At 37.1% G+C, this 22,814-nt stretch overlaps 1 protein-coding gene and 1 pseudogene across 22 annotated transcripts in view; both read left to right on the top strand.

The window, feature by feature from the left end:
* Positions 1-22,814, top strand: part of SLC9A9 (solute carrier family 9 member A9) — a 683,127-nt gene that overhangs the window by 445,007 nt on the left and 215,306 nt on the right. The gene's annotated exons all lie outside the window — the stretch shown is intronic.
* On the top strand, positions 5,354-10,600 carry LOC309660544 (eukaryotic translation initiation factor 4 gamma 2-like; annotated as a pseudogene). The gene is made up of 2 exons: positions 5,354-7,554; positions 7,880-10,600. The product of its transcript is annotated as a eukaryotic translation initiation factor 4 gamma 2-like (transcript).

Here is a 22,814-nt window from a genome sequence, read left to right as displayed (position 1 = left end):
ACATCTGTATAGCATTCAGTATACTTTGTTCATCTTGGTTGAGTACGGATATAGATCTCAAGAAATCTAATTCCATTAATTGGTCATAATGATGGGCACTCTGGAAACCCAAACGATTAGTATAGGCAGAATTCTATGGTCTTGTTTCAAAAAATATATGCAAAAACTGATTTTAGTACAGTCAAGCATTTTCGAAACAACTATATACGTATGAAGAAACAATGTGGCCACCACACATTCTTCCCTGATTATTAAAGCTGATCCACTTTCTCCTCTTTCTGCACATTCTCCAATCCCATGCCACCCTTGCCTTCAGCTTGACTGTGATACCTGAGACTATTAGTTGGATGGGGAATCTATTAACCTTGATCCCTCATCTCAGTTCAGCCTCTATCCTTTTCCTCTCCTGTGAGAGCAGGGACTTGGATCTCCTGAGGGACTTGGGTCATCTTCTTTCCCCCTGTGTCTTCAACCTCTCCATCCCTTCTAGCTATTTCTCCTCAGCACAGTGTTTTTCACCATAGACAACAGATACATTCTTCAATCCACCTCTTTACTTGGTTCCTCTGAGACAGTCAGTCCTCTCCTGATCTTCCTCCTCCTTCCTGGTCTTCCCTTTTCAGTCTTGCGTCTGCTCTGCTAAGGCATCCATTCCCTGGACCACCCAGGGAATTCCCTAGTGGTCCAGTGGTTAGGACCTGGCACTTTCACTGCTGTGGGCCCAGGGTTCCATCCCTGGTCGGGGAGCTCAGATCCCGCAAGCCACACGGTGAGGCCAAAAAAAGAAGAAGAAAAAATAGGACCCCCAATATCATGTCCTTTCAGCATATCAAAGAAATGTAACATTATTGTTAGATTTCATTGTTTGACTTGGGTAAAGGAGACATCTATATTCAACTCTTTCTTCTTTTTACATAGCTTATGTGGCAGAAGTAAAAATAAATATATGTACCATAAATATTTTGTTTCTTTCTCATTACCTTCTTACCTTAGATATACACAATACACACAGTCTTGTCATGATTGGTTGTCTTTCAACGATTAATAATTGAGAATCCCTATGTGCTAGACATTGAGGGGATTACAGAAAAATATAATGATAACAGTTACCCTTCATTGAGCCCCTCATGTTTGCCGGAAGGTTTACATAACAACAATGTTGCACAGTAGGTATTAAATTCTCCAATTCTACATGGAATAATGTTGAGGCTTCAAGTTTTCAAGTTCACACAGCTTGCAACCAAAGAGCTGGGATTCAAGCTGTGTCTTTATAACTCAACACTTTCTTTTTATGACTCGACATTAAGTATAACAGTTCCTAAGAGGTACAAATTATTAGGAGGGGTGATTACTGGGGTTAGCTATGAGTTTTGATAAAATTAATTATATGGGTTTTTTAAATTTATTCATTTGTTTTTCTAAAAATTAAGAAAAATATGAAGTTCTGCAAAGTTTGAGTTTTGTGAAAAGTAAAAATAAGTCACTCCTATCCACATTTTTCATTTTAATTTACGTATCAATTTTTTCCTACCTTATGAAATCGTGCGTTTTGGAAGCAAAGATAAGCATTATATGAAAATACATTCAGAAAAGTTAAATGCTGGCCTTTCGCTGGTCACGCCTAAGAGCTGTAGAGTAGGAATTTTTACATGATTCAGGACGTGTTGAAGCTGTGTCTCCCTGACAGTTCATTAATTATTGACATTTTCTCTTTTTCTCTCCATGGAATTCTGGGACTGGAAGAGACCCTGTTATGTAACCCCCATATGAAAATAAGCAATGACTTGAGAACCAAATGAAATCCGGGCAGGCCCAATGAGAATCAGGAGGTGTGGGTAACGAGAGGCAGGCAGTTGGCCTAATGAGAAACTTTACAGATCCTGTTTCTTTCTACTACCTTTTTTCTATTTTTCAGGGTAATCTTTTAGGTTGTGTTTTACTGAATTTTTAAGCATATTTTCACTTATGCTTTCTTACATTCTTATAAGTTTCTAATGTAGTGAATATAATGGCATGAAGTGGCAAGGTTGTGCCACAGTGTAGGTAAATATCCAGGGCAGTGTTAAAGTAGCACAGGGAAATCCTTGTTAGATATGGTTGTTTCTATGTCACCCTGGTGCCCAGTCTTTTCTGCCCTTGGAAGCTGGTTATAATTGGAGGGAATACTAGATGCTTCAGGTCTTTCTTCTAGATCAGGAAAGACAAGAAAGGATGATATATGAAGACTCAGATGAACTGACAATATGATGTAGAGGTGGAGTTTTATGGCTGTTTCCAAAATCAATGGAAAAGAAAGCTGGGACCAATTAAATACCTGTCATGGGCATACAAGGGAGAACTTCTGGTGCACATACTAGGTTTTGACCATTTCTATGTAACAAGACTGTAAATTTCTCTATCCAACTATTATTTCCTTGAAAATAAGAATTATGTTTTATTTCTTATTGTATCCCCAGTGACTAGCACATCTTTAACATAAGGCAAACAATCAACCAATATTTGGAAATAAATGGGAATTGAATTAAGAGGATACAAATAATGATTTTAAACTATTTTCAAGTCTAATTTCCAGGCTAGACTTGTCTCCTAAATAGTTCTTACATGTGAGCTACTATGTCTACACTATCTCAGAAAACATTGGTGGGTTCTAGGTGGGGAAAGATGTATCCCCTGAGAAATTTAGACTTCAGGCTTGACCTTATGAAAGTTTATGGTTTAAATTTATATTGTCTATGATAGCTACAATACCCAAACTTAAAAAATAAATTTAAAATGTGGTCCAGGTTGGAAATATGCCTGGAACAACTGGCAAAAACAAAAACAAAGCATCTCTGGCAAGCCACATTCTAGAAAAAGGCCACAAAGATGTCACCTCTGTTAAAACTCCACCATTAGCTCATAGATCAAAATTAAAAACACACAAGGAAACAAACCACCATGAGAGACAGCAGGAATAGCAAACAATAGAACTAGACCTCAAGATTTTGATACAATAAATAATTGGGTAAAGATTATAAAAATTTATATTTAAAATATTAAAGAAATAAAAGGTGGAAGCAAAAATGAGAAAATAAAGTAAATTATTAAAATGAGGCACAAACAGATCAAAGCATTTTAATTTAAGTTATTGAAAGGGCGTACTAACAGAAATTCACTTTACATAAGATATGTATGTTATAATAGAATGCATAACTTCCAACCCAGTGGGAAATAAAGAAGGAAAAAAGTCAATCAATACAAAAGCAGGCAGGAAATGGGAACAACAACAACAACAAAACCCCCAAAGCATAGAAAAGTCAGAGTAATTTGAAAGCAGACAGTAGAAATAAAATCAAGTACATTAATAGTGAACAAAACTGTAAATGGACTAAACTCATGAGTTAAAAGGAAGGGACTGTCAGATTTAACTTAAAATTTTTTTAATTGATGTATTATAGTATACATAGGAGAAATACATATAAGTGCACAGCTTGCTGAATTTTTGTGAACTGAACTCATCTGTGTAAACAGCACCCAGGTCAAGAAGCATTATCAGCACCTCAAAAGCCTCTCTAATGCCCCTTACAGTCACTTCCCTGCTCTTCCCCAAAAGAGTAACCACTATCTTGACTCTAACAGCATAGATTAATTTTTCCTTTTATTTCAGAAGACTTCTAAAGTACAAAAAATAAATAAAGGAAAAGTTTGATCTATTTGACTTCACTAAAATAAAGAACATTTGTTCATCAAAAGACATCATAAAAACAGGAGAAAGGCTAGTCATAAACAAGAGAAAATATTTGCAATTTGTCATGTAACTACCAAAGGATCATATATTCCAGAATATATAAAGAATTCCTACAAATCAATAAGAAAAAGATAAACTACCCATTGATTTGAAAACTAGACAAAGATATTAGATATTTCATATGAGAAGAAATCCTAATAGTCATCAATATATCACAAAATGTTCAAATCAGTGGTCACATAGGGAATTCAAACCATAACTACCAGGTTGAAAAAAATTGAAAAATATAATTGAGTGGTTAAGAGTACAGATTCTGGAGTCAGCCTAGCTGGGTTCAAATCCCAGATCCACATATGTAGCTATTTGCTCTTGGGCAAGTTACTGTACTTCTTTGGGCTTTGGTTTCCTCATTTATTAAATGAGTCTATTCATTCTTCCTACCTTATAGAGGCATTAACCTCATTAGGATTATTTTATTTGTTTAGGCCAAAATCTTTGTGTCACCTCTGACTTCATCTTTGGCCTTCAGCAAATCATCTCACTTCTATTTTAAAAATATATTCAGAATATTCTCTCCTCTCACCAGCTGCATCACTGCCACTCTAGTCCAGGTTCACTGACATCTCCCACCTGGACTATTACAATGACCATCAGACTGGCCCTTCTGCTTCATCACTGGCTTCTATTTGCAGCACAGTAGCAAGAAGGATGGTGTTAAAGCATAATCAGAACCATGTCACTCTATTGCTCAAAACCCTCCAGTGCCTGTCATCTTCCCCAGTAAAAGCCGAAATCCTTCACTAAGTCCTTCAAGTTCCTAGATCACCGTGTTCATGGTTCTCATTCTGATCTCTCGCATTCTGCTTCTCTGTTCCAACCACACTGGGTTCCTTGATATTCTTGAGAGCCTTTGTGTTGCTGCTAGCTCTAATCGGGCTGTCCCTCTTCCAAATGTCTACCCGGCTTGCATCTTCACTTTTTTTTAAGGTCTTTACTTTGTCTCTACTTTAAGTCAGTAATAGTTTCATTGGACTCTATCTAAAATTTCAACATCCACCTTGATAATAATTTTTCAGCCTCCAGTGAGGGGAAACCAAAAGCCAAAAATAATCCAGAGCTATTGAAATTTCTGGGACAAAGTCAGTGAGAAGAAGGGGGTTGTTCAGCCAACACACTGAATAACCCCACTTTTTCCTACTTAGCTTCCTGTCTTGGCCACGTGGCACGTCAGATCATTTCTGACCTCTGCACTTTCCCTCTCAATATTTCTCCATCAGGTTTGCCCTCTCCTGGGGGAAGGGGGGGTCGTTAACTCTAGCTTTCATTCTTGCAGGCGAGAGTATCAGGACTGCTGTCTAACAGCTGTGGCTCTCACCTCCCTGGCAGCAGAGTGAACTCCTTGGAGGGAGAAAAAAAGCCTTGACATTTTATATCTCCCTTCCTGCTTTATTTTTTTAACCTTAGTTCATATCACTAATATGCTATATATTTTAGTTGTTTATCTTGTTTAATGTCTCCTCTACAGAATTGAAGTTCCAAAAGGCAAGTGTTTTTGTCAGTTGTGTTCACTACTGCATTTCCAGCACCTAGAATAGTGGCTGGTATTAGTAAGTCCTCAATAACTTTTTGTTGTGTGAATGTATAAATGAATGAATGAATGAGTGAATGCCTAGTTTGGGCAAGAGTGTGGAGCAACTGGAACATTTACACATTGCTGGGGGGAGGGTAAATTTGAGAAGCAATTTGACAGTACCAGTAAAGCAAAAGATCAATGTCCCTTCTGACCTAGCAGTTCCACTCCTAGTAGATACTCTCTGGTTAAGTGCTTCATACCTGCATCAGGAGACAGGTACAAGAAAAGTCAAAGCTCCACCGTTTGTAAAAGCAAAGAACTGGAAACAACCCAAATGTTCATCAACAGTAGAATGGATAACTGCATTTCCATTGCTTATATCATATAGCTGGGAAAATGAATGAATCAGAACTATAGCAAAACAACACGATGAATCTCAAAAACAAAATATTGAGCAATATATTCAATGTGATTTCATTTATATAAATTTGAAAAACATAACAACAAAATAATATATTGTTTAGAGATGTTAAAATTTGCAGAAAAAGTATAAAGAACAAGGCCATAAGGTACACAAAATTTAGGATAGTGATTACCACAGAGACAGAAAGGAAGGGATGGGATCACAGAGGAGCAGAGAGCAATTCTGAAGTATAAAGGCCATGTTCTTTTTCTTTAACAGTATGGGGAATGTGTAGGCGTATGTTTTATTATCTATTTTTATATTTCATAGTTATAAATATTACATATTGTCTACTCAATATATAACAAGAATAATTTTAAACAAAAATCTAAAGAAAATGGTTAAAGAAAAAGATAGGCTATTCATTGAACAGCAATTCCAATTGGTCAATAAACATGAGAAGTTGCCCAAACTCCCTATTAATCAGGGCGACAAATAAAATGATAATAAGATAATATTCATGAGATTGACAAAATTTTTAAGAGTTGACCAGGCTAGGCGTTTTAAGGTTTTAGGGAACCAGATATTCCAATAAACTGCTCATGTAAAGGTAAAAAATATACTAATTTAGAGGGCAATTTTGTAGTATCTATTAAATTAGTCATGTGTAAACCTACAACCAGCAAATTTTTTAAATGATACTATATTTTCCTTCAGCATATTTTCAAAATAATACTGTTTTTGAAAAACATGTACAAAAAATATATTTTAATGAGAATACCTTTCTAGATAAAAATGGACTACATGGGATGGATGTGGGAGGGACCAGGAGGAATAGTCAAAGGGGACTCTATCATCTGAAATGTTCTAGTTATTTCTAAGCATATTTATGTATTGTTTGTTTAATTGTATTTAATTTTACAAAAGAAATACAATTAAAGCTGCACATCAAAATTTGCAACTAATTAAATGTAGTATTGAAATGAAATTAGAGCATTTATATCCTTTAATGTTTATGTTACAAACTACAAAGAATTTAAATTTAATGAGTAAAAATATCAGTTTAAGAGTTAAGAAAAGGAACAAGCAGAACAAGTCCAAAGAACAAAATTAAGTAAAAAATAAAGGTAAAAGCAGTAAAAAGGAAAGAAAAGAAATAGCAAAACTACAATAGAGAGGATCAACAAAGCCAAAAAATTGTTTCTTTGAAAAAACCCAACAAAATAGACAATCTGGATAAGGCAAAAAAAAAAAAACCAACAAAAATTAACAATGTGAGAAAAGAAAAGGAGGACAATACCATAGGTGCTGTGGAGGTTAAAAAGATAAGAAGATGTCATGCACAATCGATGCAAATAAATCTAAGAACTTAGGTGAAAAAGACAGTTTCCTAGAACCATATAACTTACCAAAACTGTTTGAAGGGGCTCCCCGTTTTTTGTTTTCCGTTCCCCTCCCCCTCCCTTCCCCGTCCCGGATGACCGGATCCTGAGGAGACAGCTGCACTGGCAGCTGCTGAGTTCTCGGTGAAGGTTTTTCACTTCTCCCATCCCCTTCTCTCCCCACCCCATCCATTAATATTATTCTTTTGAAGATTCTTCATTGTCAAGCTGCCAAAGTGGAGAGTGTGATGGTAGAAGTGGGTGCTTCTCGTTTCAGTGCTTCTTCGGGTGGAGGAGGAAGTAAGGGTGCACCTCAGCACTACCCCAAGACTGCTGGCAACAGCGAGTTCCTGGGGAAAACCCCAAGGCAAAACGCTCAGAAATGGATTCCTGCATCGAGCACTAGACGAGATGACAACTCCGCAGCAAACAACTCCGCAAATGGAAAAGAACGACATGGGCTTCCCTGGTGGAGCAGTGGTTGAGAATCTGCCTGCCAATGCAGGGGACACAGGTTCGAGCCCTGGTCTGGGAAGATCCCACATGCCGCGGAGCAACTAGGCCCATGAGCCACAACTACTGAGCCTGCGTGTCTGGAGCCTGTGCTCCGCAACAAGAGAGGCCGCGATAATGAGAGGCCCGCTCACCGCGATGAAGAGTGGCCCCCACTTGCCACAACTAGAGAAAGCCCTCGCACAGAAACGAAGACCCAACACAGCCATAAATAAATAAATAAACCCAAAGTTTAAAAAAAAAAAAATTAAAAAAAAAAAAGAACGACATACAATCTTCAGGAAAGTAAGAGGCATACTAAATAAGCTTACTCCTGAGAAATTTGACAAGCTATGCCTTGAGTTCCTCAATGTGGGTGTAGAGTCTAAACTCATCCTTAAAGGGGTCATACTGCTGATTGTGGACAAAGCCCTAGAAGAGCCAAAATATAGCTCACTGTATGCTCAGCTATGTCTGCGATTGGCAGAAGATGCACCAAACTTTGATGGTCCAGCAGCAGAGGGTCACCAGGACAGAAGCAAAGCACAACATTCAGACACCTCCTAATTTCCAAATTACAAGATGAATTTGAAAACCGAACCAGAAATGTTGATGTCTGTGATAAGCATGAAAATCCCCTCCTCCCTGAGGAGGAGGAACAGAGAGCCATTGCTAAGATCAAGATGTTGGGGAACATCAAATTCATTGGAGAACTTGGAAAGCTTGATCTTATTCATGAGTCTATCCTTCATAAGTGCATCAAAACATTTTTGGAAAAAAAGAAGAGAGTCCAACTCAAAGATATGGGAGAGGATTTAGAGTGCCTCTGTCAGATAATGAGGACAGTGGGACCTAGGTTAGACCATGAACAAGCCAAGTCCTTAGTGGATCAGTACTTTGCCCGAATGTGCTCCTTGATGTTAAGTAAGGAATTGCCGCTGCAGGATACTGGAGAGTTGAGAGAACACCACTGAGTTCCTTGCAAGGCTTTTCTTGACAATGGACCAAAGACGATCAATCAAATCCGTCAAGATGCATTAAAAGATCTAGGAGTGTTTATTCCTGCTCCTATGGCTCAAGGGATTAGAAGTGACTTCTTTCTGGAAGGACCATTCATGCCACCCAGGATGAAAATGGATAGGGACGCACTTGGAGGACTTGCTGACATGTTTGGACAAATGCCAGGTAGCGGAGTTGGTACTGGTCCAGGAGTTATCCAGGATAGATTTTCACCCACCCTGGGGCGTCATCGTTCAAATCAACTCTTCAATGGCCATGGGGGACACATCATGCCTCCCACACAATCGTAGTTTGGGGAGATGGAAGGCAAGTTTATGAAAACCAGGGGCTAAGCCAGCTCTACCATAACGAGAGTCAGGGACTCTTATCCCAGCTGCAAGGACAGTCGAAGGATATGCCACCTCGGTTTTCTAAGGACAGCTTAATGCAAATAAGATTAGCCTGAGACCTGCTCAGTCTTTCCTAATGAATAAAAATCAAGTGCCAGATAACTATGATTTCTCCTAGTGCACAACCACCACTCACTCAAACACCACCTCTGGGACGGACACCTCAGCTTGGTCTCAAAACTAATCCACCACTTATTCAGGAAAAGCCTGCCAAGACCAGTAAAAAGCCACCACCATCAAAGGAAGAGCTGCTTAAATTAACCAAAACTGTCGTTACCGAATATTTGAATAGTGGAAATGGAAACGAAGCTGTCAATGGTGTAAGAGAGATGAGGGCTTCTAAACGTTTTCTCCCCGAGATGTTAAGCAAAGTAATCATCCTGCCACTAGACAGAAGTGATGAAGATAAAGAAAAAGCAAGTTCTTTGATCAGTTTACTCAAACAGGAAGGGACAGCCACAAGTGACAACTTCATGCAGGCTTTCCTGAATGTATTGGACCAGTGCCCCAAACTGGAGGTTGACATCCCCTTGGTGAAATCATATTTAGCACAGTTTGCAGCTCGTGCTATCATTTTGGAGCTGCAGCATTTCAGAACTAGCTCAACCACTGGAAAGTGGCACCCATTTTCCTCTCTTCTTACTTTGTCTTCAGCAATTAGCTAAATTACAAGCTCGAGAATGGTTAACAGAGCTCTTCCAACAAAGCAAGGTCAATATGCAGAAAATGCTCCCAGAAATTGACCAGAATAAGGACCGCGTATTGGAGATCTTGGAAGGAAAGGGACTGAGTTTCTTATTCCCACTCCTCAAATTGGAGAAGGAACTGTTAAAGCAAATAAAGTTGGATCCATCTCCTCAAACCATATATAAGTGGGTTAAAGATAACATCTCTCCCAAACTTCATGTAGATAAAGGATTTGTGAACATCTTAATGACTAGCTTCTTACAGTACGTTTCTAGTGAAGTAAACCAACCCAGTGATGAAACAGATTCTTCCTCTGCTCCTTCCAAAGAACAGTTAGAGCAGGAAAAACAACTGCTTCTTTCCTTCAAGCCAGTAATGCAGAAATTCCTTCATGATCATGCTGATCTACAAGTCAGTGCCCTCTATGCTCTTCAGGTGCACTGCTACAATAGCAACTTCCCGAAAGGCATGTTACTTCACATTTTGTTCACTTCTATGACATGGAGATTATTGAAGAAGAAGCTTTCTTGGCTTGGAAAGAAGATATAACCCAAGAGTTTCCAGGGAAAGGCAAGGCTTTGTTCCAGGTGAATCAGTGGCTAACCTGGCTAGAAACTGCTGAAAAAGAAGAATCAGAGGAAGAAGCTGACTAAAAAAACCAGCCAAAGCCTTAAATTGTGCAAAACATACTGGTGCTATGATGTAACTGCATTTGACCTAACCACTACGAAAATTCATTCCGCTGTAGCATTTTCACAATATTTAAAGCAGAAGCACGTCTGTTAGGATTTCTTTCTGCATAAGGTTTTTTTGTTGTGTAATGTCTTAATCATAGTCTACCATCAAATATTTTAGGAGTATGTTTAATGTTTAGATAGTATATTAGCAGCATGCAATAATTACATCAAGTTAAGCAGAGGCAGTCTATTGCAAGGACCTTCTTTGCTGCCAGTTATCATAGGCTGTTTTTTTTTCTTTTTTTGGCTGTGTTGGGTCTTCGTTTCTGTGCGAGGGCTTTCTCTAGTTGTGGCGAGCTGTGGCCACTCTTCATTGCGGTGCGCGGGCCTCTCACTGTCGCGGCCTCTCTTGTTGCGGAGCACAGGCTCCAGACACGCAGGCTCAGTAGTTGTGGCTCACGGGCCTAGTTGCTCCGCGGCACGTGGGATCTTCCCAGACCAGGGCTCGAACCCGTATCCCCTGAATTGGCAAGCAGATTCTCAACCACTGCGCCACCAGGGAAGCCCAATAGGCTGTTTTAAGTTAGAAAACTGAATAGCAACACTGAACACTGTAGAAATGCACTTTGCTCAGTAATACTTGAGTTGTTGCAATATTTGATTATCCATTTGGTTGTTACAGAAAAATTCTTAACTGTAATTGATGGTTGCTGCCGTAATAGTGTATTGCCTGTATTTCTACCTCTAGTAATGGGCTTTATGTGCTAGATTTTAATATCCTTGAGCCTGGGCAAGTGCACAAGTCTTTTTAAAAGAAACGTGGTTTACTTGCACAAAACTGATCAGTTTTGAGAGATCGTAAATGCCCTTGAAGTGGTCTTTGTGGGTGTGAAACAAATGGTGAGAATTTGAATTGGTCCCTCTTATTATAGTATTGAAATTAAGTCTACTTAATTTATCAAGTCATGTTCATGCCCTGATCTTATGTACTTGTATCTATCAATAAACATTGTGATACTCAAAAAAAAAAAAAACTGTCTGAAGGGGAAAAAGAATTAAGTAGACCTATAATCATTAAAGAAATTGAATCAGTTGCTAAAAATCCATTCACCAAAAAAAACCAAGGCCCAGATTGTTCCATAGGTGAGTTCTATCTAACTTTCAAGAAACAGATCATTCAATTTTATACTTACCTTTTAAGAAAAAAGATAAAGGAGGAATGCTTCCCAAGTCATTTAATGACACTATTATAATACTCCTGAAATAAAAACCAGTCAATGGCAGTAATAAAAATGAAACATGTATGCCAATCTCACTTATGAACATAGACACAAAGATTGTGAAAACAATATCAGCAATCTAAATTCATCAATGTAGAACAAAAGTACATTATGACTGAGCTGGGTTTGTCCCAGGAATGTAAGTATGCTCTAATATTAAAATATTGTAAGTATAATTTACCACATAAACAAATGAAAAGAAAATATCTCAGTAGATTTAGAAAAAGCATTGAATATGAAAGATTAAACAAATATTTATTTTAAAAATTCCTGGCAAAATATAGAAGGGAAGAATTTCCTTTATCTGATAAAATGTATCTGGTAAAAAGCCATAGGAAACATCATACATGGCAGTGAACCTTCAGAAGTGTAATCCCTTTTAAACTGTTTAAGTATTCTTCTTTTGATGTATGTTTTGGTTGTCTTCCATATCTTTTTATTTTAAGCAATGAACATCTTGATGTAATCTATGTATACTTGTCACATTATTTACTTAGGAAAAATTCCAAGAAGTAGAATTGTTCAGATCAAGGTTTTACATCTTATAAATTTTATTATATTTTCTTAAATTTCCATGAAGGAAGATTGTGCAAACTTACAGTGACACAGGCAATTCCTTAGAGTTCCCTTTTTATTCACTTTGTTTATTCAATAGATATTTATTGAGCATTATGATATGCTAAGCTCTCTGCTGGGAGTTGGTGTTCAGTGACAAACACAACAAATGTGCTAGGTGCCCTTCTGAAACTTACAGATTAGTTTTGGGGTCATCTGTATATCTTCTTTAAGAAATTGCTTGTTTGTGACTTACCCATTTTCCTGAATTTTCGGTTTGATTTTCCAGAAGTCAAGATTCTAGGATATTTGGCGTCTGAAGTATAAGGGGTACAAGGAATGAAATCTCTTAGGGTAGAGTAACTTTGTTTTCCAAACCAAAAATAGAATAGAGGATAGAAAAGCACAATAGTACTTAGATGGGGACAAAAGAACAAAGTGTCTGAAAATAGGTCGGTCCCCAAAAGTCTGAAATATATGATTTCCTCACCCATGGAAAGGGAGGAAGTGCCACACACAGAGAGGCCAAGGGCATAGGCCATAGACTACCTCATATCCCCAGTTTTGCCTTGAGCAGGCTTTTCAGTAGTTTGACTCAAATTAAACTCAGAAACCCCTATGGAGGAGAACACTTCAATACCATTTATCATTCTCAATCAGTAACTTTAACTTTAAAAATAATACAAAATTCAGTGATCACAAGATAGCAAACTAGCTTCAGCTGCTGGCTCCTTCTTCCCAAATGAAACCTGGAGAAACTACATAATTGAGAGAAAACATGGAACCAAGCAAGTAATAAAAACTATAAGAATACCTGGAGAGGCCAGAGGCCAGAGGCCAGAGGTGGTCGAAGTGGTATGAAGGATGGCCACACCTGCACAGCAGCGAAAGCAGGAACCCGAAGAGAGAATCGGTTAGAGATTTTAACTTCTGCATTTGCCTCTTGCCCTTATTGTTTTGGGGTGATCTTCGCCCGCCTCATTGCAATAGCCTAGAGCATCCATTGTGGTAGCCCTGGAAGTAGCATCTGGGCAGTGAAGAAGTTGATAAAAGTGCAGGATGACCAGTTGCCCTGCCTTTGAGCATCCTCTGTCCTCCATCTCCTGTGCCTCCAAACCCCCAGGATGATGGAAAATGACCTAGAGAGACTGCCTCTTCCCAGTGTTGCTATGTTCTAAGGGTTTAAGGGTGAATCCCTGACAGAGGAATTGCCAGAGGAGTGAAACCAATTCATTTTTGGGGGGTGATCAAAAGTTTGATGGTGCTGAGGGCTTTCTCCACCCTGGAGCTCATCCCTGCTCATCTCCTAAAAATCACTGAAGGAACACTCTAGTGTGTGTCCCTCATAACATTTCCTCATAACATTGGCAGACAGGATTGACCCCAGGAAAATATGGGCTCACAGGCCAAAATAACAAAATGCCCAATAAGCACAACCACTTAAAACAGAGACCAAAATCTGGACATAGACCACAAGAAGCAAAACTTTTGGAAAAGGCAAGCCAACAGTTTAAAATACACATAATTAGTATCCTTAAAGAGATAAAGAAGAATATTAGTAATTTGGAACAGGTACAAGATGTTGTAAAAAATAATCAAATGGAAATATTAAATACAAAAAAAAGTGTTAAAAGAGAGAAAAACAGGCACCACTTTTATCTAAAACAAAATTAGCATCAGTCAATGGAAAAGTCAGTTAAAGCAAGGAATCATTTTAAAATGATACAAATACCTCCAACATTTAATCGTCACTTACATAAATGCATATTCATTTGCCAATCTTTTGATAAAGATTCAATGCTTTTTCTTTGAATCTTAGGGTTCTCGGATGCCTTTCTTGCACAAAGCACACCCAAAATACATCTACCAGAACTTCCAGTTTCTATTTCTGTGTCTTTAGTTCAGAGCCAAGAATTAAAGACATCGGCAAAGCATATACGTTAAGAATTTTTCTGTATTTAAACGTTTTATAGTTGTCCTGCTCACCACTAATTTAGTAGCATTTTCTATGCAACTAAATTTTACCAAGTCTTTTCTACATATTTAACTTAGTTTTGAAAAGCATCAGCTCTTTCTTTCATAGTCACACTTAATCTACGTAGTTAAATTAACAATTACAAATACCAATTTAAAGCAAAGATAAACAGACTTTGGAACAAGTGGAACTGACTCTCATTAAGCCTACGTGGTAAGAAGGAATGGAGGGTTAAACTAGAGAGTAGAGACTGATTAAGATCTTCTAGGGCATATCTACAGCTGAGTCTTTCCCTCGATATTTGAATATGATTTGTTTTGCACACAAACTCATTCTGAATATCATCAAAAATACACATGTAGCCCAAGAGAACTTTCTGAGGGATCTTTGTGTGGTAACTCTGAAGTACCCAAAGAGTTTGGAACAAAAATAAAATTAGCTCCAAACCACCAAAGTAAGTCAAAGCTAAAACTCTCATTCAGAATCGATTGATGCATGCCTGGTTTTTATGTGAAAATAAAATTGCCTTCCTTAGAAACAAAGGGAAATACATTCACGTACTGTAATCATTCATAATTTTTGACATTTTACTTATATCGTCAAGGGTGTGCAGTAGCTTCAATACAAAGAGGCTTCAGGGAGGGGGCTTTATAAATCTTGCTGAAAAAGAAGCTCAACAAAGTTAATCGGTGTAAAATAAGAGTTTTCTGGAGTTCAATACAAGCACTGACAATCTACATTCACTACATTTTAACTCTCCATTACAAAGCAACAAGTCAAGCAAACTTAATTTTCATCAGCTATTGATTTAGTGATATTCGTGCCTTCATAAAAATCATTTGGCAGCTGTTTTCTAATTACATGGCATTATTCAGTTGTCATATATTTTTGTCTCATTTTCATTGATTTCTCTGATTTATAAAGACTCTTTCACATGTTCCAGTTTCTTATCAAGTTTAGCACAATGTTCTACTCTAAGCTTCAAACCTTCTATTGAATGCCTTTCCATAATCCAATCCACCATAGTTCAGAAATTGAATTCAAAATCTTCTTCATAATTAAAATGCTTTTTAACCCTTCATTGTGATTTTTTTCTTTGTCAGTCAAATCAATGAACTCTTTAACCATCTGGAAAACAAAAAATTAAGAGTTTGAATATTACTATTTACATATAATATAAAGTAGTGTTATATACTTGTATCAGACTTAAAATCAGATTGAAATACATAAGAAAAAATATATACCTCTTTACATTCTAAATTGTGAAAAACCTACCTCCATGTATTGTACAAGAGATGACCTCAAAGCAAAAGGAAAAGTTGAACAAAGAGTTTGGTCAGGTTAGATAGCAAATCAGTTGAACTAGTCTTCAAATTACTTTCCCTCAAAAATAGGAGGTGGGGTAAGGGTGGTAAAATAGTTTTTTCTGAGAAGTTCTGGTTACTGTCGTACCATTACAGTAAATTATTCAAAATTATCTAATTCAGAAAGTTTATCAAAGGAATTCAAATATGATAGATGCACTAACATAAATGACAGTGTTTATTAGGTGTAACATAACATGAAGCAAAGAATCTCTGGAAATTTTCAAGCTAGCTTTACAACTAAGTGTTATTCCAAACACATGCTTCAACTTCTCAATCTGAAATACTGAGGCAAAGCCTTTCTCAGTGAATACTGGTTTGGCTCTAGTGTTTTGCATTTGTCCTGATATTCTATGCATTACATTGTGAAATAGCTGATCATAAAACAACACTGAGTAATGTCCTTAATACTAGGCATTTTAGTTTGTAACACTTTCATCAAGGAAATGGGATGGCAGGAAGAAGTCAAACACAGCTCACAGTGTTTGGGGCTCAATATACTGTATGTTGCCAGTGGCAAATCTTCATGTAGAAAGAGCACAATATTCTCATGGTGGATTGAACAATATATCCTCAACCATGTTGTGGGTGGTCGTCACTCAGATCAGTGGCAAGGGCTGGGGTATTGGTATTCAACTCAGAGACCCAAAGAAATGACATCATTAGAAATCTTCCTTTTTGTGTACATTCTTCACACTCCCGCTCAAGAAAGAATTGAGCATAGGCTAATTATAAAGATAAAAAGACACACAAGATGAATAAGAAAAGAGATTAAGAATAGCTAAATGAAAACGTAGAAGAAATGGGATATTGACCTTTAAAATTTTTGATAATGTGTGAATTTTTTTATACCAATGCCTAACCATATCGATGTTTCTCTTGGTTTTTTCATTAAAAGATGTTTTTAAAGCATGGACTTAATTTCTTCAAAGAACATATATTGTTTCAACTAGCTAATTTATTTGTTGGCCAAACCACCGAGAAATTATGTTATGCCGTCTCCTTTTTTTTTTTTTTTTGTTTTCCTAAAGGCCAGTACTATTAGATTTGCTGAGAAGATCCTTCTGGAGAACACTTATTTGAACATAATTCTGGTGACTCTAGCCCCCCAAGCCTTTGCAGGTATTCTAGACTAGAGGCTCCACATGCCAACCACAAACTCCTAGCAAAATGTTTACTTTCAAGACTAACAAGACAGTAGGATGAAAAGTGGCATTTGCTGCCTACACTGTAAAATTGCCTAAACTGCAACTCTTCTGATAGAAATCCCCTTTCTGCTGTTAGAGCAAAGCAGTATGGAATAAAATGATACCCTACTTGACTTATTTTTTTTATGAGCTAAAGAAGTAGAACTAGGAGAAGTAGTTGAAAGTGATAGAGAACCAAATTTCAGCTCAACATAAGGAAAGATTTTCTTACAGTTATAGATGTCTAAAAATGCCATTTGCTTCCTTGGTAAGTGGTGAGGTTTCTGCCTTTGGCTGTGCTCAGTTGTAAGCTGGAGAGCCCGTTAACAAGAGTGTTGGAGCAATCAAGCATTGGCTAGATGTCTGGACTACATACATCACAAGGTGACTCTACCTTTGAAATTTGTGTTCCTATATTGTGGTGTGCCTGTGTGTGTGCATGTGTGTGTGTGTGTGTGTGTGTTTAAATTCATCAAAATAGATCTAAGGCCAGTCTTATTTGGGGAACCAATATTCCTGATCAATATCATGATAATAAGAACTTTGAAGTTGCAGACTTGAGAAGTTATTCTTAACCTAATAGTGTATTAACTTAAATGCAACCTTACAAAACTACACTTTTACCCTAATAGCCCCCAAAAAAGGAAGAATCAAAACTGGGAAACCTCCAGAAATAAGAACACTATTATCAGTGTTTACTGGCTAAAGTAATTTAGCAAATTCATAGAAAATAACCTTCCCCTTAAGTTATAAGCTCAAGGATTTCAAGAAAATCTGGCTTTAGTATTTATTCAGTTTAATGAAGCTCAATTCCTTGTAGCTGTAACTATATTTATTTCCTATATTAGCTTTACTTACTTAATGATGCCTATTCATCTTCTTAAAATGTGTTCTGTTGTGTTTTTATAGGCTGTGCTTTTGAAATTCTCATGTTTTTAAAAAGTCAAATTAAGTTTAAAAGAAAACAATGAAAAATGCAGGGGACAGGAGAGAGCTGGGTAGCAGCCAGGAGTGCATAAGGAACCCAAGAATTCTCAAACAAAGAAATATTGGGTTGGCCAAAAGTTTCATTTGTTTTTTTTTCTGTAAGATGGGTCTAGTAGCACTTAGCTGTCTTTAACTTCATTCGAAACAATTTTGTTAGATTGTATGTGACAGCTGTCATATCAGCATGCATTTTAAAAAGACATCAAAATTGGTGAATTTTTGTGTAGCCATTTTAATATTGAAGATGGAAGAAAAATAGCAACATTTTCAGCATATTATGCTTTCTTATTTCAAGAAAGGTAAAAACGCAACTGAGATGCAAAAAGAGATTTGTGCAGTGTATGGAGAAGGTGCTGTGACTGATTGAACGTGTCAAAAGTGGTTTGCGAAGTTTCGCACTGGAGATTTCTCGCTGGACGATGCTCCGCGGTCGGGTAGACCAGTTGACGTTGATAGCGATCAAATCGAGACATTACCTGAGAGCAATCAATGTTCTACCACGCGGGAGATAGCCGACATGCTCAAAATACCCAAATCAAGCATTGAAAATCATTTGCACCAGCTTGGTTAGCTCAGTAAAAGAGCTCTCTGAGCCTACTTTACTTCAGGGCCTGTATAGTCCTAACCTTGAAGAATCTGATCTTGGATTTGGAGCCCACCTCCTGCAAATGGGGCAGAGACATTGCATGAAGTTTGTCTTATTTTAGGCCATAGATAGATAGATAAATAGATAGATAGAGATATAAAGATATATATATGTATCGTAATATATATATATAAAACCGTATACAATCATTATATAAGGCACAGTGAAAAGTCCAGAATTTCTCTAAGGGGAAAGGGGTGAATGGGAAGGAGATTTGTCTTGAAGTTACAAATGCATGGCAAGACCTTTGTTTTTACTTTTTGTATTTTGAGAGGAGGGAAAGGGTTGGAAGAATTGACTTTGGTGAGCGGATGGTAGTAGACATTGCGTGGGGATAAGTATCCCCTACCTCAAGTCACCCCCTGCATCCACTAGTTGGGTACAAGGAAATTTACCTTTCGGGTTTCTTTACTTGAAAAACAATGTGGCCAGAGTCACAGATATCTTCCCTACCAACCAAGAGTTGCTCTGATGAGCAAACAGGATGTATATATGAATGAAACTATACTTTGCAGACTGCAATGTGTTACAAATATTCACCAATACTATTATTACAAACTTCTTGCTGTCCCTGAACCTGAATCTTGTCTAATGGAGAGGCAGCTAGTCTGGCAGAAGTGGCATGGGCCTTGGACAAAACTCAGGACAACTCAGTTCTTCCCTTTATTGTGCTTTACGTGGGCAAATGCATTACTATGGTTGAGTGCAATTTCCCCAACTGTAAAATAGAAATAATATTATCAATTTATGAGTTTTCTTTTCATAATGACATGAATTGCTAAAAATGTTTAAAGCAAGCAAAAGCCTTTAACTCATTCCCTAGCACAAGTTAAGTCCTAAAAAAATGAGTCCCATTAGCATTATTACTATTTTAGAAGTAGTAATACTGATATTATTACAGTGTCCTAAATCTAGAAGAGGATCTCAAAGGATTGCACTTGTACTTATTTGTAACTATAGATCTTCGGCTTCCTAATGAGAGGCTTCACTCTGGGAACCATGACCCTGACTGGCAACAAAGCTTTCAGATCCCTTATGTCCTGGTGGTAAAGGTCACAGGTCTTCAGCACAATTCAAGTCCTATGCTACCTGTAGAGCCCACAGGAATTATTGGGTTCACCTTGAACAGATTTCCTCAGGACTTGGGACTAAGCAAATATTAGAATCCCAGGAGCAAAAGTTTATAATTTTAATAGAATATATTGTAATGTTTGTTTGCAAATCCCCCAATATAGGAATAAAAATTGTTTACTTGTATTCCAGTTTGTTCAGAGTAGTTATAGATATACCCAATAACGTATAAAAAAAATGAAATCTGAGATATTCTCTAAAGAAGGCTCCCCGTTAGCAATAAGGGCAAATTTTATTAACAAACAAACAAAAAATTAATCCCAGGGCAAAATTATGGGGAAAATAAAAGAATATATTTAGTTCTTTCTTTCCTTTCACTTTTATTATAGTTTTGTAGGTTCTTTAACATCCCAATTAAAATGAATTTCAGTGCATTACTTGGCCAAGTAAATGAAAGTCAATATGTTGACACAAACTTTAAGTCAAATAAAAGCCATATTGAGGAGTTCATGTGAATTTAATTAGTATTAGTTAAGCAGGGTATAGTGAACTGTAATATTTCTGTATATGAACCACAGTAATATGGTTGTTTCATTCTTTTACTAATAGGAGAAAAAGTCAATCAGAATTAGTAATAAACATATTTTATAAAACAGATGATATGACTTTTTCTTACTTTCTAGTAAGTACAGTAAGTAACACCAACTGAAAAACATAGTATCGAATAAGTCTTTAGGGAACACGGTTTGCTGACCAGATTAAGTTGTTTAACATGTAAGTTGTTACCATGAACTTTCAGAGTTTTTAAACACAGATTGTCCTCTTATGCAGTTTAAATATTTCCCTAGTCTTGCTTGCCCTATTAAACGTGCTTTTTTGTCCTGAAGAAAAGCTTTGCTAAGCAAATATTACTTTTAACCTGGGTCCCCTCCTCAGGCTCACAAACTGTGAATTAAGGGAAATAAATGTTTCTTACTGTACTGGATAAATAAAATGTTGACTCAAGTTATTTTTCATTGACCCTGAGTGGGAAGGAAGTAGATTCGAGGTTATTCATATTAAATACTGAATTAACTAGTTTGACATTTATTATTATTATTATTATTATTATTGGTTTGGGGGTGGAGTTTGTTCTTTTTTCTTTTTTCTAAAATTGACCAGTAAATCTATTCCCTCAGTAATTGACTACTCTGGGCCAGACTCAGGCAATGAAGGTTTAAAGGTCAAATTGGTTGCTTCTGTCAGCTTGGCCTTAGTGTACATTCTCTTTCTGAAACATGTCTTCAGGAGATTTTTGCATGTGAAACACAAAGTTGAATTTGCCCACACATTTTCATTAAGTGCCCTGAGAAGGAAGTTATTATGAAGCCTATTCATTCAGAGGATTGTTGTTACATGATATAAATAGACAAAGGCGTGCTAATCAGTGCTGCTGCCTTGCTATGAAGGGAATCTTTTTTAAAATGCTAACAACCATCTAAAATTTAAAATAAGTGAGTCTATTAGATTGTCAAAGGTTTTTTAAAATGGATAAAAATTAATTTTGGCAAGAGTGTGAGGAAAGGGCAGCCTCTACACCACTATTAGAGATGTAAATTAGTATAATCTTTCTGAAGGGCAGACTGGTAGTATGTTGAAAAAGAAAAATTAATATATATCCTTTGACAGAAGTAGCCCATATCTAGGAATTTCACCTAAGGAGTAATCACTCAGCTGGGGAGAGAGATTTGTATAAAGATGCTCAGTGCAGCATTGTTTATAAGGGGAAAATCTGAAACAACCAAATGTCTAATAATGGGTAATGATAGATACAGTGACATAAAATTGGGTATGAAGATACAAAGGGATATTGTGCTGCCATTAAAAATTGTTCAGTAGATTGAGATTTATTGCCATGGAAAGAGGCTTGTGAAATATTACTGAGTTAATTGAAGTAAATTATATAAAAATACGGTCAGATTTATGTAACATTATGCATGTTGTCTACATAATCTATGGATCTGTGAATAAAGAGATCACTGAAAAAGATGTTCCACAAAAAGAGAAATGCTTTTTTTGGTTGTTGTTTGTATTCTCCTGCACTCAAGAACAATTTTTAAAGAAAATAAGAAAAATATTAGAAATAGATAAAAATGCTTGATAACTTCCTGAAAGTAAAAAGATGAAGAGTTGGTGCTTGAGCAAGGCTAAAGAAGGGAAACATTTGGGAAGTATTTTATTCCACTTTAAAATTTTTGTTATAATTTAATTCAGTTTTTTAAGCTATGAAAGTAACATGTTCATGGTAAAAAACAAAATTTAATAGGAATGTCAAACGTCTGTAAAGTGGAGTGCAAGTTACGTGTATATGTATATGTTAATACACGATGGATTCATATGTATACAAACATATCCTTTGTTTCCTTAGCTTACTTTTTTTTTTTAATGTCTCACAATCAGACGTTCTAACTCCAGCTAATAATTGCTGAATTCATCACACACATTTCTGAACCAAACACGCTGGGCTGAGCGTGGGGAAAGACGTGGACCACAGAGGCAAATTGGGGTATGACGACTAACAAGAGGCTGAATGGATCCTAGTCAGCAAAATGTCCCCTCTAGAGTAAAATACACTTGGGATGGGGACCGGAGAAGGAGAAGCCCTATGAATTTAACCTTGATATGTGATTATTAATGTCAAAAACTGGGTAGCTGCTCTGGACTGCGTGTCTCCCCCTAACCCCCTTCAAATTCATTTGTTGAAGTCCTAATCCCCAGTGTGATGGCATTTGGAGGTGGGGCCTTTGGGAGGTAATTAGGTCATGAGGGTGAAGTGCTCATGAATGGAATTAGTGCCTTCAGAAAAAGAGACACAAGAGAGAAGATCTCTCTTTCTCTCTGCCATGTAAGGATACAGCAAGTAGGCTGCTGTTTGCAAACCAGGAAGAGGACCCTCACCGGAACCAAATCAGCCAGCACCTGGATCTTGGACTTCCCAGACCCAGAGCTATGATAAGTAAATTTCTGTTGTTCAAGGCACCCAGTCTATAGTATTTTGTTATAGCAGCCTGACATGTTATGGCAGATTAAGACAGCAGCCAAATCTCACTTTTTGAAAAAGTAAAGGCCTAATGAGATAGAAAAGTGTCCCCCATCTCCTATATTTCCCCCCATATTTTCAAGTTGTCTGTGGTTATTTGAGTGACGGTGTTTGTTTAGATGGGCTGGCCTAGAATGTCAAGTGAGTACTCAGGATAATTGACGATCGCTACCCCTGCAGAAAGACCATCCTGTACCAAAAGAGCTGTTGTTTTTTTTTTTTAATCCATTCTTTCTAATACTGGTTTTAAATAATGTGTCTGACAAGATTCTCCTTTTCTTTCTGTCAGCTGTCAGTGAACAGATATTGGGCATTATTTG

Source organism: Balaenoptera physalus (assembly GCF_965194825.1).
Source record: "Balaenoptera physalus genome assembly, chromosome: 4".
Taxonomy (NCBI): Eukaryota; Metazoa; Chordata; class Mammalia; order Artiodactyla; family Balaenopteridae; genus Balaenoptera; species Balaenoptera physalus.
The sequence above is the reverse complement of the archived record's forward strand: the minus strand, read 5'-3'. Positions and strand labels throughout refer to the sequence as shown.